Below are 21,788 nucleotides of genomic sequence, written 5' to 3' on the forward strand. Positions count from 1 at the left end.
ATAGGCACTTATGTTCCTTCATAAAATATTAATACAAATCCTGCTGCAACTGCATCTACATTGAAGGCATAAACATTACACCTACTCGAACCCTGAGCACCAAACATGCCCTTAGGTATGATCTAATTTTATAAGAGCACATTTATGTGCATGATTTCTAGCATTACAATCTGTGGCTAAACGGAGAATGACAATCTGTGGTTAAATGGAGAATGATTTGATAGCGCATAGTTTACCAGTGGGCATACACATGGGTGGATTTGGCAAAGTGAACAAGCATGCATCAATGTATTGTGAAACCACTTTGGATGAATCTCTTCATGAAAAAGCAGTTAATAAATCCATACTATCATATTATCTTTTTACTCACATTGTAGCACACAACTAAGGAGCTGTCCAGCAGAAAGATTGCTGAACATCAACCCGACGCATCACTTCTTACTTCAGGAAAGAACTATATGCATTCTGTTTCACTGCAGGGAGTAAATGTAAAAAGATATAAGCCAGGAGAGGGTTAAATTGATTGGAGGAGTTTTAAGGGCTAAAGGGGAGGAAGAGGCTAGGCAGCAGCAAAGACTAGCAGCAGGAGGGGCAAAGACGGGGGAGGGGGGTTTGAAAATAGCAATATTACAATTCAGATGGTGAGGTTTCAAACTTAGGTTTTATTTATTTATTTATTCAATTTTCTAAACTGTTCTCTCAGGGTAGCTCAGAATGATTTGAATGAATTTATTCAGGTATTCATGTACTTTTCCCTGTCTGTCCTGGTGGGCTCACAATCTATCTAATATTTCAGTAATTCGACCTCCTAGTTCCTGACCAATGTTCCCTCTAAGCTGTGCGCTTGTGCACACGCACACAACTTGCCGAACCCGCGCACACAAATTAAAATAGCGCGTACAAAAAAATAAATTTTTGCCTAAAATGATTTTCACTGCTAAAATGAAATGTTGCAGAAGACCAGCTGTTCCGATTTCCCATTTATCACATTTATTGAAGCGCTATAATATAAATTTTAAGTCATTCACGTGATTCCGTTATCTTTTGCAGTTGAACTTGGCCCATAGGATATGAAACACTTCCGATTCTTTGACTTCCTGAAGTTCCGCCATATTGTTTATTTCGTGGAATCGTAGTGTGCAGCGTAGTACTGCGGTTGTATAACTGTATTTGTTTATTAAATTGCAACCAGATATAACTCTTAAAATGTCTAAATCGCAAATGGTGAAAAGTGTAAAACGCAAGAGAGCTGCAACAGCTTTTAGGTCTGAATGGCTTGAAGAAATTGTTGAAACGTGTTCAACTGTATGAAATATTTACCTATGACGAAGACGATGGAGTTGTGTGTTGTTATTGTCAAGATGCCAAAGCAACTAGAAAATTCTCTACTGGAAAAATATGGGATGATGTTTGGAAACTGGATTTTCTGACACGCCATCTATCAAGTAAATCTCATACCAACAGTATTAGGAAACTGAGAAGTAAAAATCCAAATTTAAGAGGGAGACTGGTTAACATGTTGCTTGAAAGCCCAACCAAAAAAGAAAACAGGCAAATTAGTAATGAACGGAAGCGTTCCAGTCCTGATGAAATTAAGGTTCTTGTCGACAGTGTTGTGCTGGCCATTAAGATGAATATCTCAATGCTCTCTGTTCAAGATATCAATGAGCACATGGCGAAGTATGTTAGTATACCTGATAGCTGGAGAAGCAAAAACTATGCGTTTGAATTTCTTGGAATTATCAATGGCATCATGCAAGATGATCGAATGGCAGACATTAAATTAGCAATGTATCATACGTTAACTGTTGATGAAAGCACAGACATTTCTGTCAACAAGTACTTAATACTCTACTTTAAGTATCGGCCAGTCAATTCAAATGAGTATAGGACATCATTTGGTGGGATGCTACAGTTGGAAGCATGTGATGCTACATCAATAGTAACAGCAATTAGGGAATTCTATAGGAAACATGAACTTGACCTGAATAAAATGGTTATGTTCACCTCTGATGGTGTCTCTATTATGTTGGGTAAAATAGATGGTGTTGCAGCACAGCTGAGAAAAGACATTCCACATTTAGTGCAGCAACATTGTGTTGCACATCGGGAAGATTTGGGACTTTCTGATTCATGGAAAGAAGTAAAATTGATGAAAGAAGTAGAAACTGTAATGAGAACTGTGTACTTGGTGTTCTGTCAGTCTTCTACTAAACGATGCAAATTTCAAGAAATAGCAGATGCATCTGAATGTGAATCAATTGCTTTCAGACCTCTGAATGAAGTGTGCTGGTTATCTAGACACTTTGCACTTAAAGCAATTATTAAAAATTATGATCCCCTGTTAAAATATTTTGAAGAAGACAAAGATAATGGTCCTATTGCAAAGTACTGCTATAAGAAGCTGAATAGTGAACAATTTCATATTACACTTATCAGAACTGGCTTCCTTAACCATGGCATTTCAAAAACGTGGTTTGACACCATTGGAAGCTTATCATCTTGCACAGAGTAAATTGAACAAACTTCGAATGCAATACTTAGGCGACAAGGTTAAGTGGAGAGATAAAGTCAACAGTCTTCTTGACAATAGGATGACTGTACAGCAATATCACAATGCGACTTTGACTTCGGAAATGGACATATCAGATCTTTTTGTTTAAAGTGTAAACAATTTCTTCCAGAGGAAAGTGTTATTATTCAGCAATACAATGACTTTAAATTCCTTGTTGCAGAAAAAATCAAAAGCAATCTGATAAACAGCTTTCCAGATATGACGAAATTTGCATTTCAGAATGATCAATTTGTAGATTTAGCAAAATTGATGGTACCACATTCTTAGCATCTAGTTCAGATTGTGAGCGTGGTTTTAGTCTAATGAACAATTTGAAGACTAAACATAGGAATCGTTTACATTTAGAGCATTTGGAAATGCTGATGCGTGTTAAGAGTTACCTTCAAGATGGAGGCTCAACAGATCTTGACAGAATTTATTCGGACTTGCTAAATATGAAAGATTGCAGGGAAAAACTTTGAAAACTAAATTGCTGTTATTTTCTAAATTTTAAGTATAAAGTACAATGATACCTTATTTATAGTAGCGCTCAATGAAACATAATTTATGTTTATTGAAATGAGACTTTATGTTACATAAAGTGTAACTAAAATTACATTGTGCTTTCGTTAATTCAGACTAAACTCAAAGACCTGCCCATAAATGCCCATAATTGAACTCCAGGCCCTCTGGCAATCATTTTTATAGCCCACACAAATTTCGTTTTTCTTTAAAATGCGTGCAGATGAAATTTTTTGCGCACACAGCCTATGAAAATTAGAGGGAACATTGGTCCTGACTTCCTTTTATTTTATTAATTGAAATATTTACTAACTTTTAATAGTATATCATGTGTCAAATGAAAAAATATAGAAAGACTTTCTTCCATATAACCATAAACAAAGTTCAGAATCTGCTGTTCTTGCATTGCTTTCTCCATCTAGAAATTCCATTCAAACTTGCACCAATTAAAGGTTTCAGCCGGTTTACCTTGCACCCTAAACATCAGCTTTAGAATAGTTGCCCCTGTCCTTTCTCCCATACCTCCTCTTGCTATCCCAACTAAACTTCTTCCCCTCCTCCTAGTATTTTTTGAGTCCTCCCCATTCCTCACCCCTTTGTCATATCTATTTTCCATAAATCTACGAAAACACTATTATTTCAACAGTTCATAGAAAATTGTTCTAAGGAAACTTAGTTATCTTCTCGCTATGATGAATAAGGGCTCCTTTTATCAAGGCGCGCTACGGGGGATAGCGCGTCAGACATTTTATCACACGCTAACCCCCGCGGCAGCCTAAAATCCTAACGCCTCATCAATGGAGGCGTTAGGTACTAGCGCCGCAGGCGGTTTAACGCGTGGTATTCCACGCTACCACGCCTTTGTAAAAGGACCCCTAAGTTCATGAATAAGTTATTTTTTTCTCTAATCTAACTACTTTCACTTTGATTATCGATTTTTATGTGAACCGAGTCGGCTCCTTTTGGGGGAGATGACACGGTATAAAAATCCAAGATTTAGATTAGATTAGATTATTTTTCTGCTGGTCTGTGAGTTCTTCCAGCAGCCCAACTTCCCCAAATTTTGTTCTCCACTTGCTCAATGTGAGCCCCTCATCCCTCTTCCAGTGTCATGCAGTGTCATGCACATAGCCCTATTAATAGCTTCTTCTGCCTCTTCTGTAGCTTCTCTAATCCCATTCATAACAAGCAGACACCTGGATCTCTGCCCCCCCCCACACACACACACACACACACACACACATACACACTCCTTCCCTACTTCTTCCTTCAGAATCCCCCAAACTTTCTCCCAAAATACTTTTTTTTAATCTCAGGTAACTCTGTATTTATGGGTTATGGAACAAAGATGGTGTTGTGCAGAATATGGCAATAACTAGTACTTCTATCAACTATTAAAAAAGTATATTTATCATTTGTGGTTGATCAGGCTGAAAAATTACAGGAGCCAGACTGTTGTGTGCTCGTTTGCCTTTGTTTTTCATTCGACCCTACTTTGCACCTGGTCTATTGACAGATTATACAGCTCTTCACTGCTCTCCTGTAAGCACTTTCACAGGGTTCACTCATGCCAGATAAACTCACTGTCTGAGCTCCTGCACTTGTTATCAAGCTGTCCAGGGTGAGAAAAGGTTTCTGATTTTGCTTTACATTTCTGATAGTACTTTTGCCTCAAGCTTCAGAGAGGAGGATTACTGCTTTAAAGAGGTAGAGGGTAAGGAGATAATGTTGGCACACAAGGCTTAGAAATAACTGATAAGAGATAAGACTTAAAATATCTTCTGCTCTTCTTTTTTGTGACCATTTACTGACCTGTGCTTTAGAAATCTGGATGTAATTACGGCTACAGTAACTGTGATACAAAATCTATGCTCTGAGCATTCAGGGTCAAGATTGTATTCTTATTAATACAGTTGTGAACGGTGAAGAGATGCATTATCTGTTCATTTCAGGGTCAGTGATAAAGTCTATAAACCATGGGAGTATACATAGAGAAAATGAAGGTACCGAAAGGCCTCGGAAAATTTGGTCACAACTCACAGCATGCAGATAACAAATGAGGACAGGCTAAAGGTAGCTTTAGAGCTAATACTGTCCCTCTGTCTACATTCAGGAAATGAAGAATTTTCTGGTCAAAATTGCTATCATTCAAAATGATCAAAAACTATAAATCAGTGTTAATGTCATTCTTCAAAAGTCAAAGGGAAAAGGAATTGATATAGCCCCTTCCTGGTTACAGTCAAAGCAGTTTACATATTATATACAAGTATTTATGTTGTACTTGGAGTAATGGAGGATTAAGGGCTAGATTCACAAAGCAAACCGATCGTATACCGATACCTGCGACCCGATTTTACTCCGGCCCGATTCACTTACCTCTCTGCCGATCCGATTCCGATCCGTGCATGCAAAATGAGGGGAACGGCATGCAAAGTAGGCAGGGACGTGATTCACTAAACAAATTTTGCAAACCGACTGGGCTGGCCGATCAACACATGAAGCGATTGCTGGGGACCAGTCGCAAACGTCCTTTCACAATCTCCAGCTCCATTACCGCCCTGTTCTCTGCCCTGCTTTCTGCATACCCTGCTCTTTGCTGCCCCGATCTGGCTGACATTACTCTGCAGAAGCCCTGGGGCCGGATTATGGGGGAGAGGAGTGGCTGTTGGCCGCATTGTTTAGCTCCTCTCGCCACCCTGCTCGCTGTCCTTCTCCTGCCTGTCAGCCCCGACTTTCAGCCTCGCCTCCCCAACTCTCCTCTTGCCGCCCTGCTCTCTGCCCTGAATCCAAACTCCCCCTGCTCTCTGCCATCCAGAATGATCTCTGCTGCCCCGACTCTCCTGCTCTCTGCCTCCTTCCCTGCAGTGCGAGCCCCCGTATTTAAAAGCAGGGCTGCACTACACGGTGCAACCCCGCTTTAAACCTGCGGGCTCGCACTGCAGGGAAGGCAACAGAGAGCAGGAGAGTCAGGGTCAGTGAGTTTTAGCCTTTTAAAAAGGCTGCTGCCACCAGGGATCGCCCTTCATGACAACTGATGGTAGTTGAAGAGATAGCAGAAGAGTCGCCCCCCCCCCCCAAAAAAAAAAAAAAAAACCACAGCAAAACGAACATGAATGCATGCGCAGACCATCTACAGGGAAAGCAGATGGTCTGCGCATGCGTCAGGATCGCACACTAGCGATCTGTGTTGGCGGATGGGGGCATTCCTCCGATCGCCCCCATTAGAATATTATTGGTTGTAGAATCCATCGGATCTGTTCGTATCGGACAAAGATCGGTCACGATCAGGCAGGTTAGTGAATCTAGCCCTAAGTGACTTATCCAGAGCCACAAGGAACTGCACTGGGAATTAAGCTTGCTCCACCCCCCCCCCCCCCCCACCCCTATTCTTGGGCCACTGCGTTAACAAAAAAACTGTCAATTTCCCAATTAGATACCATTTGTTTTGTGTCTATTTGGGGCAGGCGTTTGTTATCAGATTCATTGCTTTGGAAGCTACAGGTATCTTATTAATTTATTCTACCACATGAAGATATACTTTTTTTTATAGAGCCTTTAGTAAACCACAGTACAATTTGCAGTTACCTTCCTAAAAAGTGATAGCTACAGATTTAACGCGACACCCACTGAGAGCATTCCCACATTTTTTTATTGCAGGTCAAACATTTAACATTCAGATTAATGCACAATGCCTGCTCCTGGTTAACACGGAAACACTTAGGGCCAAACTCTATGTATGATGCCCAAAAAATCAGTGCTGGTTAGAATGGTGCTTAATGCGATTCTATAAAAGGCACAAACCATATATAGAATAACGCTTACCCCCTCTTTTACAAAGATGCGCTAAGCTTTTTAGCATGTTATCCTATGGATACATTAGCGGTTAGCGCACACGTTGATTTAGCATGTGCTAAATCTACGCTAAAACGCTTTGCACGCCTTTGTAAAAGAGGGCCTTAGTGGCTACATGCATCACTACCATTTAGATGCACCCATTTAGGCCAAGGAAAACCAGGCCTAAATACCAGTGCCTAAGTTATGCATGGATCGGGCATATTCTATATCAGTGTGTGTAAGTTTTAGGAAAGCCCACAATGCGCCCATGCCCCTCTCCTAGCCATACCTCCTTTTGAGATTTGCGCACTAGAACTGACATGCACCAACTTTAGAGATATGTTTACCAATTTGTTTGTGAAACTTTAATCAGTGCCACTTAGCATTAATTATGAAGTGTTAATTGCCAGTTATCGGCACCAATTGGTCTTGTTAAACAACTAAGTTGTGCATACAAATTGGCTGTGTGCACTGATTTGTGGAAGATTTGTGTGCGGGGGGAGGGGTGTCTGGACACGGTGTCAGGTCAAAAGCGCGCCGGGACAAAGGCACGCCCAGACAATTGAGCGCAGCCCGGAGGCGCACGCCGCTCAAAATTAATGTTTTTAGGGCTCCGACGGGGGGGCATGGGGGGGAACCCCCCACTTTACTTAATAGACATCGCGCTGCATTGTGGGGGCGGTGGGGGGGGTGGGGGGTTGTAACCCCCCCACATTTTACTGAAAACTTCACTTTTTTCCTGTTTTTAGGGAAAAAGTTACGTTTACAGTAAAATGTGAAGGGTTGCAACCCCCCAAACCCCCCATAACGCGGCACGATGTCTATTAAGTAAAGTGGGGGGTTCCCCAACAAAATCCCCCGTCGGAGCCCCTAAAACAGTAATTTTGAACGGCTCGTGCCTCCGCGCTGCGCTCAATTGTCTGGGCGCGCCTTTGTCTTTCACACCGTTGTCTATGAACCGTCTGGACACACATACCCACAAACCACTTTGGAAGGTGTAAAGAGAACGCTTTATTTTTTTCTCTGTTTTGAGCCTTGAGCCAGGCTCAGGATTTCAAAATAACTTTTAGCTCAATAAAGATATCAGTATTGCAAGTCTCTTATTATTATGTGTTTTACCAAGTTCAGCTATTATGGTATTCAGTTTTTGTCATACTCCAAAACACCATTCAATACAGTTTATTCAGTAGAAGATGGTTTACCTTAGCCACCCAGTCAGCAACAATCTCACCTTGACAGTCTCTTTCTCACTCTTTACCTTCTCAGGGCTCTGAAGCAACCCAAGACTAAGGAAATATTTCATCTCTGAGCCTCCTCTGCTCAGGGCAGTCTCTTCCTCCGGGACATCTCTTGAATCACTCCAGACTAGGGCATATATCCTCCTCCCTGCCTGAGTCCCACCCCTATGACTCAGCAGAGTTGCATTCCTTTCATTAAGATGACTCAGCACTGAGCTGTAAAGTTCAGTGCATTCTGAGACATGTAGTTCACTCCCTTTTGGGCTAGCGGCCCTTGCAGTACAGTGGCAAAATGGTAGTATTACTGAAGAAGATTCCCTTACAGAATTTGGGGATTAGTGCCTCAAATTTAGGAGGTGATAAGTCGTTCCACATTAAAACTGTTAAGCAGTTAACATGAGGTAAGTGCAACATGTTAACTGCCAAATGCCTTCTATGCCCATGACACCAAAAAAATGCTTAATGCATGGTTTTATCATGTGCTAACTATGAAAATAATGCAAAGCCCCTTAATAGAGTTCCACGCTAGCAGTTAACCCAGAGCAGTTTAGTGAAAGGGCCCAGAGACAAAAATTGAGAAAACACCACTGTGTGTTATTCCATAGTTTCACAGCCTGCCAGTAGCCTAGCTGCCTTTGCTATTTTTGTCTAGTATCTTCTAATAGGAATATTCTTCCTGTGGACCTTCCTTTATCAAGAAGAAGGAGGCCCTCTTGACACGGTCCTCATCACATTCTAACAACTATAGAGCAGAATGCTTTTCTTCCCTATATGAACAGATCTTGTGTTTGTTCCTGCACTGAAACAAGTAAATGGAAATATTTTTCAGTTCCAGGTCAAGTCAGAAGGGGAAAACCAATATATTGCAACCTTTGAAACAGGATACCTGAATTGCATACTGATGTACTGCAGCCTAAGCTTCTTGTGTTGTATTTCTCTGTCCAAACAATCAACCAGTCCGAGTCACTTTCAAATGGGTATTCAGCTGTGGAGGTCAGCCATTCTTTAATTGCTGATCGCCACCAGCTAAATTAGTTCTGTATATTCAGTGCTGGGCCATGTACAGGCACTGGTATTTACTATCTGGGTTACTATCTGCCTGCCTGCCCTGCTGAATAAGGAGGGAAAGGCTGGGCCTGTCTGCCTGCGAGGAGGCTTGGAGGGGGGAAGCCTGCCTGCCTGTCTGGGGGGGAGCTACCTGGGAGGGGGGAGGCCTGCCTGACTGGGGGGAAGGCCTGGGAGGGGGAAGGCATGCCTGCTTGCCTGGGGGGCTGCCTGGGACGGAGAGGCCTGCCTGCCTGCCTAGGAGGGGGGAGGCCTGCCTGCCTGTCTGCCCTGTTCCTGCCTGCCCTGTGCCCTGTCCTGGCCTACCACTAGACCACCAGAGAGGAGACAAGGTGCAGAGCTTGACAAGGAGTGTGGGGTTGGGTGCAGAGCCTGGCAGGGAGAATTTGGTTCTTCTTGTTTTCCTCCTCTAAATCTATGGTACGTCTTATGGTCAAATGCATTTTATGGAGCGAAAAATACGATACTTCAAAACACTTTGATGCATTATGCCATTAGCTTTTTTGGGTGCACTAACTGCGTATTAGGGCTTAATGTCCTTTGGTATAAGGGCCCACAATGAGCTAAAAAGCTCAAGCCACTATTCAGTTTTGAAAGTTTCAAAGTATCCAATTACTATCACTTCAAAAATCTCATGTTATTCAATTATCAAAAATAATTTCCTTTTTTAACTCATTATAAGCCATTATATTCTCCTGTCTGTCACCTTCTAACCACTGAAACACACACACACTTACTTTTCCCCTTCTGACTATCATTGGAAAGCATCAAAACTACCAGAATCACAGATGTAAGATACACCGGGGAATCCCTCTGGGTGAACCTGGCCAGAGGGAATGAAAAATGCCTATACCTTGGTGTGATATATAGACCTCCCAGGCAACAGGAAAACAAAGACATGGAATTAATCGAGGACATAGAGAACATCACACTACGCGGGGACACAGTAATGCTAGGAGACTTCAACATGCCCGATGCAGATTGGAACACACTCTCCGCGACTACAGGTAGCAGTAAAAGAATATTAACCTCCATAAAGGGTGCACGTCTCAAGCAAATGGTATTAGAACCCACCAGGGACCAGGCGATACAAACCTGGTACTCACCAACGAAGATAGCGTCTCGGACGTCTCAGTAGGTGATACACTGGCCTCCAGCGACCATAATATGGTATGGCTCAACCTCAAGAAAGGTTTCTCTAAGTCAAACACAGCAACAAGGGTTCTCAACTTTAGAGGCACAGACTTCAACCGCATGGGAGATTTTGTCCATCAGGAGCTATATAAACAAACAAAATCTGACAATTTAGAGGATATGTGGTCGTCTCTGAAGTCCATCCTACATGAAGCAACAAACCGATACATAAGAACAGTAAGTAAACGCAGGAGAACCAAAAGACCCCCAATGGTTCACTAAAGAAATTTCAGACCTAGTTAAAAAGAAAAAAGAAGCATTCATCACCTACAAACATTTAGGAAACCAGGGGGCTATCTAGACAGAGCTAAAGCTGTCAAAAAAGAAATCAGAGAGGCCAAACTCCGAATGGATGAAGAGCTAGCACGGAATATTAAGAAAGGGGATAAATCCTTCTTTAGCTATATTAGTGACAGGAAAAGAAGCAAAGATGGGATAGAACGGCTGAAGCAATCGGACGGTAACTTTGCGGAATCAGATTCTGCCAAGGCAGAACTACTAAATGAATACTTCTGTTCAGTCTTCACCTGTGAAGCGCCGGGAGCTGGTCCAAAGCTTCAGACGGGAGATAACCAGAAAGACCCGTTTCAAGATTTTGAGTTTACGCCCAGTAGCGTCTAAAACGAACTATCAAGACTCAAAGTAAACAAAGCCATGGGACCGGACAACCTACACCCCAGGGTAATCAGGGAGTTAAGTGAAGTCCTGGCAGAACCATTATCTGTGCTTTTCAATCTTTCCCTACGCAGAGGAAGAGTCCCCTTGGACTGGAAAACCGCCAACGTAATCCCACTCCACAAAAAGGGCTGCAGGACAGAGACAGCAAACTACAGACCAGTGAGTCTCACGTCTATAGTGTGTAAATTCATGGAAACACTGATCAAATGGAACCTTGACACAATCCTAGACGAGGAAAACCTACGTGACCCTCACCAACACGGGTTCACCCAGGGTAGATCCTGCCAATCTAATCTGATTAGCTTTTTTGACTGGGTTACTAGACAACTGGATGCTGGAGAGTAACTGGATGTGATATATTTGGACTTCAGTAAAGCATTTGATAGCATCCCACACCGAAGGCTATTGAACAAGTTGAAATCGATAGGATTAGGAGACACTCTAACTACATGGGTTGGGGATTGGCTGAGTGGTAGACTTCAGAGGGTGGTGGTGAACGGTACCCCATCCGAGGCGGCGGACGTAATCAGTGGGGTGCCGCAGGGCTCAGTCCTGGGCCCGATTCTATTCAATTTATTCATAAGAGATATGACGCAAGGACTTAAAGGAAGGGTAGCACTGTTCGCTGACGACGCCAAACTTTGCAACATAGTAGGCAAAAGCTTATTACCTGATAATATGACACACGATCTACTGCTGCTGGAAAGATGGTCAACTACTTGGCAGCTAGGCTTCAATGCTAAAAAATGCAAGATAATGCACCTGGGTAAGAGAAATCCGCGTAGAACTTATGTACTGAATGGTGAGACCTTGGTTAAGACCACGGCAGAACGCGATCTAGGGGTGATTATTAGTGAGGACATGAAGGCTGCCAATCAAGTGAAGAAGGCTTCCTCCAGGGCAAGACAGATGATGGGTTGTATCCGTAGAGGTTTTGTCAGCAGGAGACCTGAAGTCATGATGCTGTTGTACAGATCCATGGTGAGGCCTCACTTGGAGTACTGTGTTCAGTTCTGGAGACCACACTACCGTAAGGACATACTGAGGATCGAGTCAGTTCAGCAAATGGCGACCAGGATGGTCTTGGGGCTCAAGGATCTCACGTATGAAGAAAGACTAAAAAAATTGCGGCTTTACTCACTTGAGGAAAGAAGAGAACAGGGAGACATGATTGAAACGTATAAGTACATCACGGGACGTATCGAGTCGGAAGATGATATCTTCTGTCTCATGGGACCCTCAACCACCAGAGGGCATCCACTGAAAATCAGGTGAGGAAAATTTCATAGCGACTCCAGAAAGTACTTCTTCACCGAGAGAGTGGTGGATCATTGGAATGGACTCCCACTGCAGGTGATTGAGGCCAGCAGCATGACGGATTTTAAGAGGCTTATACATGGGTTTTGCAAACTGGCCTAGTGGGTGCAGCTTGCTTAAATGGGGTGGCCTATACATAATACCCCTCCCCCTTAAATATCTTCCTCACCAGTAAGTACCTCCTGGACGGCTGCCTTTTTCCTTCTTCCAATCACGCTGTGCAGGGCAGGAGCGATGTTTGCGATCTCAAGCCTCGCCCCGCGCCACTTCCTGATTAGCTGCCATCGCAAGAACTGACAGCAGCCAATCAGGAAGTGGTGCAGGGCAAGACTTGAGATCACCAACATTGCTCCTGCCCTGCACAACATGATTGGAAGAAGGAAGAAGGCAGCCAGCAGCCATCCAGGAGGTATTTACCGGTGAGGGAGGTATGTAAGGGGGGGGGTAATGTATATGCCACCCCATTGTATAGGACGATTTATGTTTTAAAACTCTTAGATAAGCAATGGCTAGTAACATGAGGCGACTTATCTAAGAGTTTTAAAACATAAATCGGCGTTTCCTGCGGCCTATACATAGGGGTGGCCTATACATAGGGAAATACGGTATTCAAGTGGACTAACAGCAACCAAATGCCTTTGAAAACTATCCTAGAAATCAGACACCAAAATCATTCATCATTTTCTCCCCCTGAAGTAGCTCTATGCATGTTTCTAAAGTATTGTACAGTCAGGCTGAATGAAATGAGCCATTTTTTTCCATTGTCATCTGTTTGTTTAAAAGGGTGTTTTGTTTTGTTTTTAATAGTTTCACAATGTGCCTGATTTTTCTTCTAGAAAACTTGGATAACAATAGTCATAAGGTGCCAATTAGGTGGGTTTTTTTCTTCTATTTTATTGGCTCCCTTAGTCATTTTTATTTTATTTTTATTTTTTTTTGCAACTCTAACTTCTGAACAATATACTGCCTTTGCAAGCCCTATGAAAGCCTCAAACTTTCCAATTCAAGATTCTGACTGAACTATTTAATTGTCTCTTGCTTTTGGAAAGATGAAACTGAAAAGACTATTAATTTTTGAAGGTGCTATTTTTAACAAAAAAAAAAAAAAGAGAGAGAGAGAGATTTCAGAGGAGAGCGGAATTTTTCATTTCCTTCACAGACTGTGGTTCTGGAAACAAAGCTGATTTTAAAAGTTCAAGGACGCCGCTTTGTAATGATCCTTCTTCAGTCCAGTCAACCATCTATGAAAGATATACTTGAAAAATAAATGCAGCTATCTAACACATTTCCCTCTTCTCTGTAAAAGAATTATAGAATGAGAGTTTGCTAACTGCATCAAGTCTGAATGTGCATGCATGAGCTCTGGAGTCTATTTTTCTTCCAGAGTTCAAACTAAGCTGTACTAAAAATGGCCTGCGCTATATTTATCATGTAGGTTACCCGTACACCGAGGCCTCTTTTTAACACGGCTCTAAAATGGCCACCATTTGGCGTTCCCTATTAATGGCCACACTAATTTCAAAATGAGCCCCTAATGTCACCTAGTTTGCAGTCAGTAAAGGCTCCTGCACTAATCAGTCAGACCTGGATTCTATAAATGGCGCCGTTTCTGACAGGCCACCTTAAAAGCGGACACCGATTATGTGTCAGTCACGAGATGGTGCTTTTTATAGAATCGTGCCTCCAGCAAAGATCTCCCATATGAAGAACGTCTAAGCAGGCTACAGTTATAATCTCTCGAAGAATGCAGAGAGAGGGGAGACATGATAGAGACGTTCAAATATCTTACAGGCCGTACCAAGGTATCCTTTTTCTTACGGGTCCTACGGCAACAAGAGGGCATCCGCTCAAACTCAAGGGTGGGAGATTTCATGGTAACTTCAGGAAGTACTTCTTCACCGAAAGGGTGGCCGATCATTGGAATGGCCTTCCACGTCAAGTAGTTGAGGCCAGCAACGTGCCCGAATTCAAAAAACGATGGGATAAAGATGTGGGTTCACTTAGGGGAATTGCTTAGAGGGAATGTTCTTTTAAGGGGAGGGTTCTTTTAAGGGGAGGTTCTTTTGAGTGGGCAGACGTGTTGGGCCGACGGCCCTTTTCTGCTGTCATACTCTATGTTTCTATGTTTCTCTATGGAGGTGCATTATAAGAAAACATGGGAACAGCAATATCAGTGGCTGATCCACAGCTATAGAATACTTTATCAGGTTCCCTAAGACTATGTAAAACTTTTAAATCCTTTAAAGCACTTTTGAAAACACATCTTTTTGTTCAGGCATTTTGCCCTTCCTCTCAACCACTATGCTACATAAGTCTCTTCCTATAACAGCACTCTCTCCTCTGTTCTAAATACCCTTACTCCCCCTACCCCACACTCTGTAAGACGCCCCGTACTCATACTTCATTCATTTCAAATTCCTCCTGACCTCATTCCAATCCACTCTCTCCCATTGCCAAACAAGATTACTACACCTGCCTGATTGGCTTTCTCGGCTCCAGCCCTCACCTCCTCTTTGCCACACTGAACTCCTTAGTCAAAGTCACCCCCACCTCCAATCCTTCCATCACTCTCCCCCTTCACCCCCCAAGATTATGACTGAGTATTTTTATGACAAGGTTGAGTCGCAACTGAGCCACCTCCCCCAGCTCACTCTACCAACCCCCCGTCAGCCCTTGCCACCTTATCTTCCTTTCCTGAAATTACTGTGGTGTCTAAGCATTCTTAGGTGCCTGTAGACATTAAAATATTAAGCACACTGTCATTTAGGCAAGGGTTTTCTTGACCTAAATAAATGCGCCTAAGTGAAACCATGCCCCCAATCCACCCCTTATCCACCCCCAATTATGCCTACTTGCTGACGGGTGCCTCTGTATAGATACCTACCACAAAGCGGTAAGCGCCTACCGGCTAATTTTTTAAAATGTTTTTTAAATTGGTTTTTAATGGTGTTTCCACTGATCAGTGTTGATTAAGCCAATTTAAAAATTAGGCGCACCAATCTAAGTGCCTAACTTTAGGCTTCTTTTATAGAATCAGGGCCTAACGGTGCAGTGCCATTGGTGGTCTCCCCAGATTTTCAGCAGCACTATCAGATTATGTGCCCTAAAGTAGTTTTGACATTGGAAATAAAAAGGCTTTCTATTTTTATTTTCTCTAATCTTTACCTCCACCACCCACCACCACCACCACGACCACTGCCGTCGAATTCTATGGAGTCGAGGTGCAGAAATACTTTTCAGCCACGTTCAGTAAAGTGATTGATTAACTGATTAAGTGAGAGCAAGTCCCTTTTGAACCTGACACATCTGGAATATTCCTAGGGGTCTCAGCAGCTCAGATGCAACATTATTTAATGAATATTCTCATTTTAAACCAATAAAAAAAAAATTCAGGCTGCGACAGCCTAAGTGATGAAAATGATGTGCAGTTATGTGTTGCATCGTTTTTGTTCATTGCCTTTAATATTCCAGATAGTTGTGCCAATATGCCCCTAGGTTCATTGTATCAGGTGCTTATGTCTCACCTTTCCATTTTCGGTCTCATATGAATAATCCGTTCTTCACTAACATTCATTTCTTCCTGTTTCTCTGGCTAGATTGTTTGCAGTTAGCTTTCTAGCTTGTCAAGTCAAGAAGCATTAGTAAAAAGCATGCCACATCCCTCTTGATGAGCCACAGGAGGCTACCTAAGTTTCCCTAATTACTGCTTTGGGGAACTGAGCAATCATGCTGATCCAAACATACTGTAAATGATAAATTCACCCTGGCATCTATTTCAAGACTGATTAATTTTTTAATATTACAAGAACAGAAAATGAAAACTCTCTGGCCCCGGTGAGGAAGGCAGCATTCAAGAATGACAAAATTTAAGCGATATTTGGACTGCTTAATGAAGGGTTCTGAGAAGGAGGACGTACCCAACTGGAAAAGTAGTGTTATGCAAAGCAGTGGTAGGCAGATGAATGCTACAAGACTCTGCATTATCATACTGCTTTGAGGAAACCTGTCTAGTTGCGGAACTTCAGGGAATTAGAAAGAGAAGATGGTTGCCATTGGGAAATGAGAAAAGCGGGGCATACTCAAGCCCCATAGATCAGGGGTGTCAAAGTCCCTCTTCGAGGGCCGCAATCCAGTCGGATTTTCAGGATTTCCCCAATGAATATGCATGAGATCTATTAGCATACAATGAAAGCAATGCATGCAAATAGATCTCATGCATATTCATTGGTGAAATCCTGAAAATCTGACTGGATTGCGGCCCTCGAGGAGGGACTTTGACACCCCTGCCTTTGATGATCAAAGAACATCACCTAGGTCCATTTCTAAGGGGGCAGGGCTTTTGAGACAAAGTGGCAGGGCTTAAACTAACAAACCTTTTTTTTTTTTTACATAGATGCCTTTTAACTAAGTTGCAGTAAGATTCTGCACTTATCAAGCATTAATAACAAAAACTAACTCAGGGGAAGTAAAAGGTCTGTGCAGTAAATCCAGGGGATATGCCAAGCAATTGCCCTGAATTTACTGCATAGGACAATATTTACTGCCTAGGCACTGTGGTACATGCAGAGGGAGGTACCACAGGAGCACCCCCCTCCCCCCAGTACATACCCAAATTACAAGCCTCCTGAAAGATTCTCCCCATCTGATCCCTCCAACACATCCCCCTTTCCATTCACCCCAGTACAGACCTGGTCTTCTGATTCTTCTGACACAAACTTGGACTTCTGATCCCCACTCCCTGACATAAGCCTTGCTTCTAATTACCCCACCCCAGGGTCTACCTAGGAGTTGCATTGGATATCCTAATTTCTCCTTAAATGGAAAGATGCTCCCTAGTGGTAGCACCCAAGACTACCACCGAAAAAAATGTTTCTGGGGCCGTACAAATGCTGCAGCAAGATAGAGGAGGGAGCCGGCAAGATGGTAAACACCCGGGGCAAGCAGAGGAAAACACTGCATCGCCCTCAACTGGGGCTGCACAAAATACTTCACGGGGCCACAGGTTGGATACCCCTGCACTAGAAGATAGAGGTGCTGTTTTAGATCCCAGTATAGTTCAAGATGGGAGCAGAGGGGGAGATAGGTCCTGGGGGTCCAGGGGTAGAGGAAGGGTTAGTCTCTGGGGAGCAAGGCTTCTTTTCAGGAGGTAGGGTTTTCATCAGAGGGATCAGAAGTCCAGGTTTCTGTCAGGTGTATCAGAAGTTTGGGTTTATGTTGGATGGGGGAATCAGAAGGGGAGCTGTGACTGTTCTCCCTTTAGCAGCTGTACTACCAGACTACCGTATTTTCACGCATATAACGCGCGCGTTATACGCGTTTTTACCTACCGCGCATACCCCTCGCGCGTTATATGCGTGAGCGCGGTATACAAAAGTTTTAAAACATAGTTCCCACCCCGCCCGACGCCCGATTCACCCCCCCAGCAGGACCACTCGCACCCCCACCCCGAACGACCACTCGCACGCGCTCCCACCCGCACCCGCATCCACGATCGGAGCAAGAGGGAGCCCAAGCCCTCTTGCCCGGCCGACTCCCCGACGTCCGATACATCCCCCCCCCCCGGCAGGACCACTCGCACCCCCACCCCGAACGACCGCTCGTACGCGCTCCCACCCGCACCCGCATCCACGATCGGAGCAAGAGGGAGCCCAAGCCCTCTTGCCCGGCCGACTCCCCGACGTCCGATACATCCCCCCCCCCCGGCAGGACCACTCGCACCCCCACCCCGAACGACCGCTCGCACGCGCTCCCACCCGCACCCGCATCCACGATCGGAGCAAGAGGGAGCCCAAGCCCTCTTGCCCGGCCGACTCCCCGACGTCCGATACATCCCCCCCCCCGGCAGGACCACTCGCACCCCCACCCCGAAGGACCGCCGACTTCCCGACAATATCGGGCCAGAAGGGAGCCCAAACCCTCCTGGCCACGGCGACCCCCTAACCCCACCCCGCACTACATTACGGGCAGGAGGGATCCCAGGCCCTCCTGCCCTCGACGCAAACCCCCCTCCCCCCCAACGACCGTCCCCCCCCAAGAACCTCCGACCGCCCCCCAGCCGACCCGCGATCCCCCTGGCGACCCCCACGACCCCCCCACCCCCCTTCCCCGTACCTTTGGTAGTTGGCCGGACAGACGGGAGCCAAACCCGCCTGTCCGGCAGGCAGCCAACGAAGGAATGAGGCCGGATTGGCCCATCCATCCTAAAGCTCCGCCTACTGGTGGGGCCTAAGGCGTGTGGGCCAATCAGAATAGGCCCTGGAGCCTTAGGTCCCACCTGGGGGCGCGGCCTGAGGCACATGGGCCCAACCCGACCATGTGCCTCAGGCCGCGCCCCCAGGTGGGACCTAAGGCTCCAGGGCCTATTCTGATTGGCCCACGCGCCTTAGGCCCCACCAGTAGGCGGAGCTTTAGGATGGATGGGCCAATCCGGCCTCATTCCTTCGTTGGCTGCCTGCCGGACAGGCGGGTTTGGCTCCCGTCTGTCCGGCCAACTACCAAAGGTACGGGGAAGGGGGGTGGGGGGGTCGTGGGGGTCGCCAGGGGGGTCGCGGGTCGGCTGGGGGGGCGGTCGGAGGTTCTTGGGGGGGGCGGTCGTTGGGGGGGAGGGGGGTTTGCGTCGAGGGCAGGAGGGCCTGGGATCCCTCCTGCCCGTAATGTAGTGCGGGGTGGGGTTAGGGGGTCGCCGTGGCCAGGAGGGTTTGGGCTCCCTTCTGGCCCAACTACCAAAGGTACGGGGAAGGGGGGGTGGGGGGGTCGTGGGGGTCGCCAGGGTGGTCGCGGGTCGGCTGGGGGGGGGCGGTCGTTGGGGGGAGGGGGGTTTGCGTCGAGGGCAGGAGGGCCTGGGATCCCTCCTGCCCGTAATGTAGTGCGGGGTGGGGTTAGGGGGTCGCCGTGGCCAGGAGGATTTGGGCTCCCTCCTGGCCCGATATTGTTGGGGAATCGGCGGTCCTTCGGGGGGAGGGATGTATCGGACGTCGGGGGGGGGCATCAGGCTTTCAGGATGGGGACAGACCTTCAAGGGGGGACAGTGCACGGAAGTCAGGGGGGGGTGAACGGAGAGTCGGGACAGCGCACGGAAAGTCAGGGCGGGCGAAAGGAGCGTCGGGCAGCATGCGCGGTATACCCGTGAGCACGGTATACCAAAGTTTTTGTACATATCAGCGTGATTTCTGCGCGCTATACCCGTGTGCGCGTTTTATACGGGTGCGCGTTATTTGCGTGAAAATACGGTACTTATAGCATGCCTGCACATACCGCCTCTTCTTGAGATGGTGGCACCGATTTTTTCTACCACACTGATTCTTTTAACATGCACTAGGTCTAGCATTTAACATACAGTAAAACCCATGCTAGCTGCTTAATGCAGCTTAGAAATGGGGCTTCATACTTATTGGATTGGGGAAGAGGAAACTGGGAATTGTCTTTGTCCCAAGGATTTTTATGACAGAGGGATTGGAAGTGTCCAAGATCTTATAGCCACTGTAAAAAGATGGCCTGGGAAGAATCTCAGCCACCTCAGCCTCCCAATATTTCTGAGAAGGGGGAGAAGTTAGCTGCTTGTGTTAAAGGTATAGTTAATCTTCTTTGAGTAGTGCAGTGTGCAAATATTTTACACAAAATGCATTATTCATTTGCATGCTAATGACTTGGTATGCCATACATTTAAATTTTGGTATGAGAAGGTACACTGTTTTAGATCCAGCCTAGAATACTATTTATATAGTTTATACTTTGTAGCCTGTCCTCATCCAGAGTGGAAAATAACCACACATACAGAATAAAATTTAACCACTCTATCAAGCATGATCTTGATGCAGGCAAGAATTAGATTTAGAATAGCTAAATTATTTTTTTTTATTTTATTTATAAGTTTTCAATATACAACAAGATAAACTTGTACAGAAAGAGGATTCATGACAAGAAAAAAATTAAGTATAACACCAAAACTAAATAATCTTAATATGTTAACATAAATCTTCTCAAGTCCTCAAATTGATCCAAAATGTAATTCAAAAGCGAGTTAACAAAGAAAAATTCAATATCATATTGTTAGTTTAATAAACTTATCACCCTTAAAAATATGTCAGAAGGGTTTATAGTTCATAATAAAACATAAGAATATTAGAATGCCATTTAAAGCATGAACATAAGAACATAAGAAGTTGCCTCCACCGAGTCAGACCAGAGGTCCATCTCGCTCAGCGGTCCGCTCCCGCGGCGGCCCATCAGGCCTAGTTGCCTGAACAGTGTCCCTGACTAATCCTGTACTGTCTCTAATCCTATCCCTATAACCTACCTCTACTCCTATCTATAGCCATACTGGGAAAGACCAAAGGTCCATCAAGCACAGTATCCTGTTTCCAACAGTGGCCAATCCAGGTCACAAGCACCTGTCAACATCCCAAAGAGTAAAACAGATATTTAGCTGTTTATCCTAGGAATAAACAATGGATTTTCCCAAATCCATGTTAATAATGGCTTTTGGACTTTTATTTTAGGAAAGTATTTGAACATTTTCTAAACCCTGCTATGCTAACTACTTTCACCATATTCTCCAACAACGAATTCCAGAATTTAAGACCCACCATACAATGAAGAGAAACTCACTCAACTATACATCCAAACCAATCACAAGTCATAGTTAAAATGAATGAAGGTTGCTTTCTAGTATTAATTTTCAAAAGCAGTTTGAAAAAGGTAAGTCTTCAATTTCACTTTAAATATCTTCAAAGAACACTCTTCCCGCAGCTTCACAATTCTGGAGCCTTCCCCCCCCCCCCCCCAATCTAAAAAAAAAAGGCCCTTTCCCTCCTAGAAATCAAACGAGCCCACATATTTTACTGCACTGCTAACGTATTTTACATCCCAGAAAATGGGAGAGGAGTGAGAAAAAAAAAAGTGTGATTGTCCATGTGGATTAATCCTGTGTGTGAGAACAGGTAGGGCCCAAGTCCCAGGTGCATTCTGCTAACCTGGAGCAAAGAGGAATCACGAGTAATTTGAATTTTAAGGAGAAAACATCCCTAAGGGAGAAGAGACTTGTCTGTTATGTGAAATGACTGCACAGAGAAGGAGAAAGAGAGGTAACCAGGGACTATCCCAGGACTTGTGCTTAGAACTGGACATTTGAGTCACTAAGGTACCTAATAAATATATCGCATTTAAGAGGAGCAGAGGGACCAAGCAGGGTATGGCTCCCATTGAAGTGAGGAGAAATCTAGAGGAGAGTTGCAAGAGTGACAATCTACAACTAAGGAGACTCAGTAGAACCAGAACTGTCTGGAAGCTTTCATTATTTTATCCTTTCCTTGTGAACTGTATATCTAATTATTTTTAGTATCCTTCTTTTGTACATATTTGTTGGCTTGGGATGTGCCTGTTGAATA

At 44.6% G+C, this 21,788-nt stretch overlaps 1 long non-coding RNA gene across 1 annotated transcript in view; it reads right to left on the reverse strand.

The window, feature by feature from the left end:
• The window catches only part of LOC117363150, a 30,055-nt gene extending 21,789 nt beyond the window's left edge, over positions 1 to 8,266 (reverse strand). Inside the window, exons 1-2 of the long non-coding RNA XR_004539984.1 lie at positions 8,142 to 8,266; positions 371 to 473 (exon numbers count right to left, since the gene is read on the reverse strand). This is a non-coding gene — a long non-coding RNA (uncharacterized LOC117363150). The remainder of the gene's footprint in view (positions 1 to 370; positions 474 to 8,141) is intronic.
• Positions 8,267 to 21,788: the final 13,522 nt, after the last annotated feature.

This window comes from Geotrypetes seraphini, chromosome 6 (genome assembly GCF_902459505.1).
Source record: "Geotrypetes seraphini chromosome 6, aGeoSer1.1, whole genome shotgun sequence".
Classification (NCBI taxonomy): Eukaryota; Metazoa; Chordata; class Amphibia; order Gymnophiona; family Dermophiidae; genus Geotrypetes; species Geotrypetes seraphini.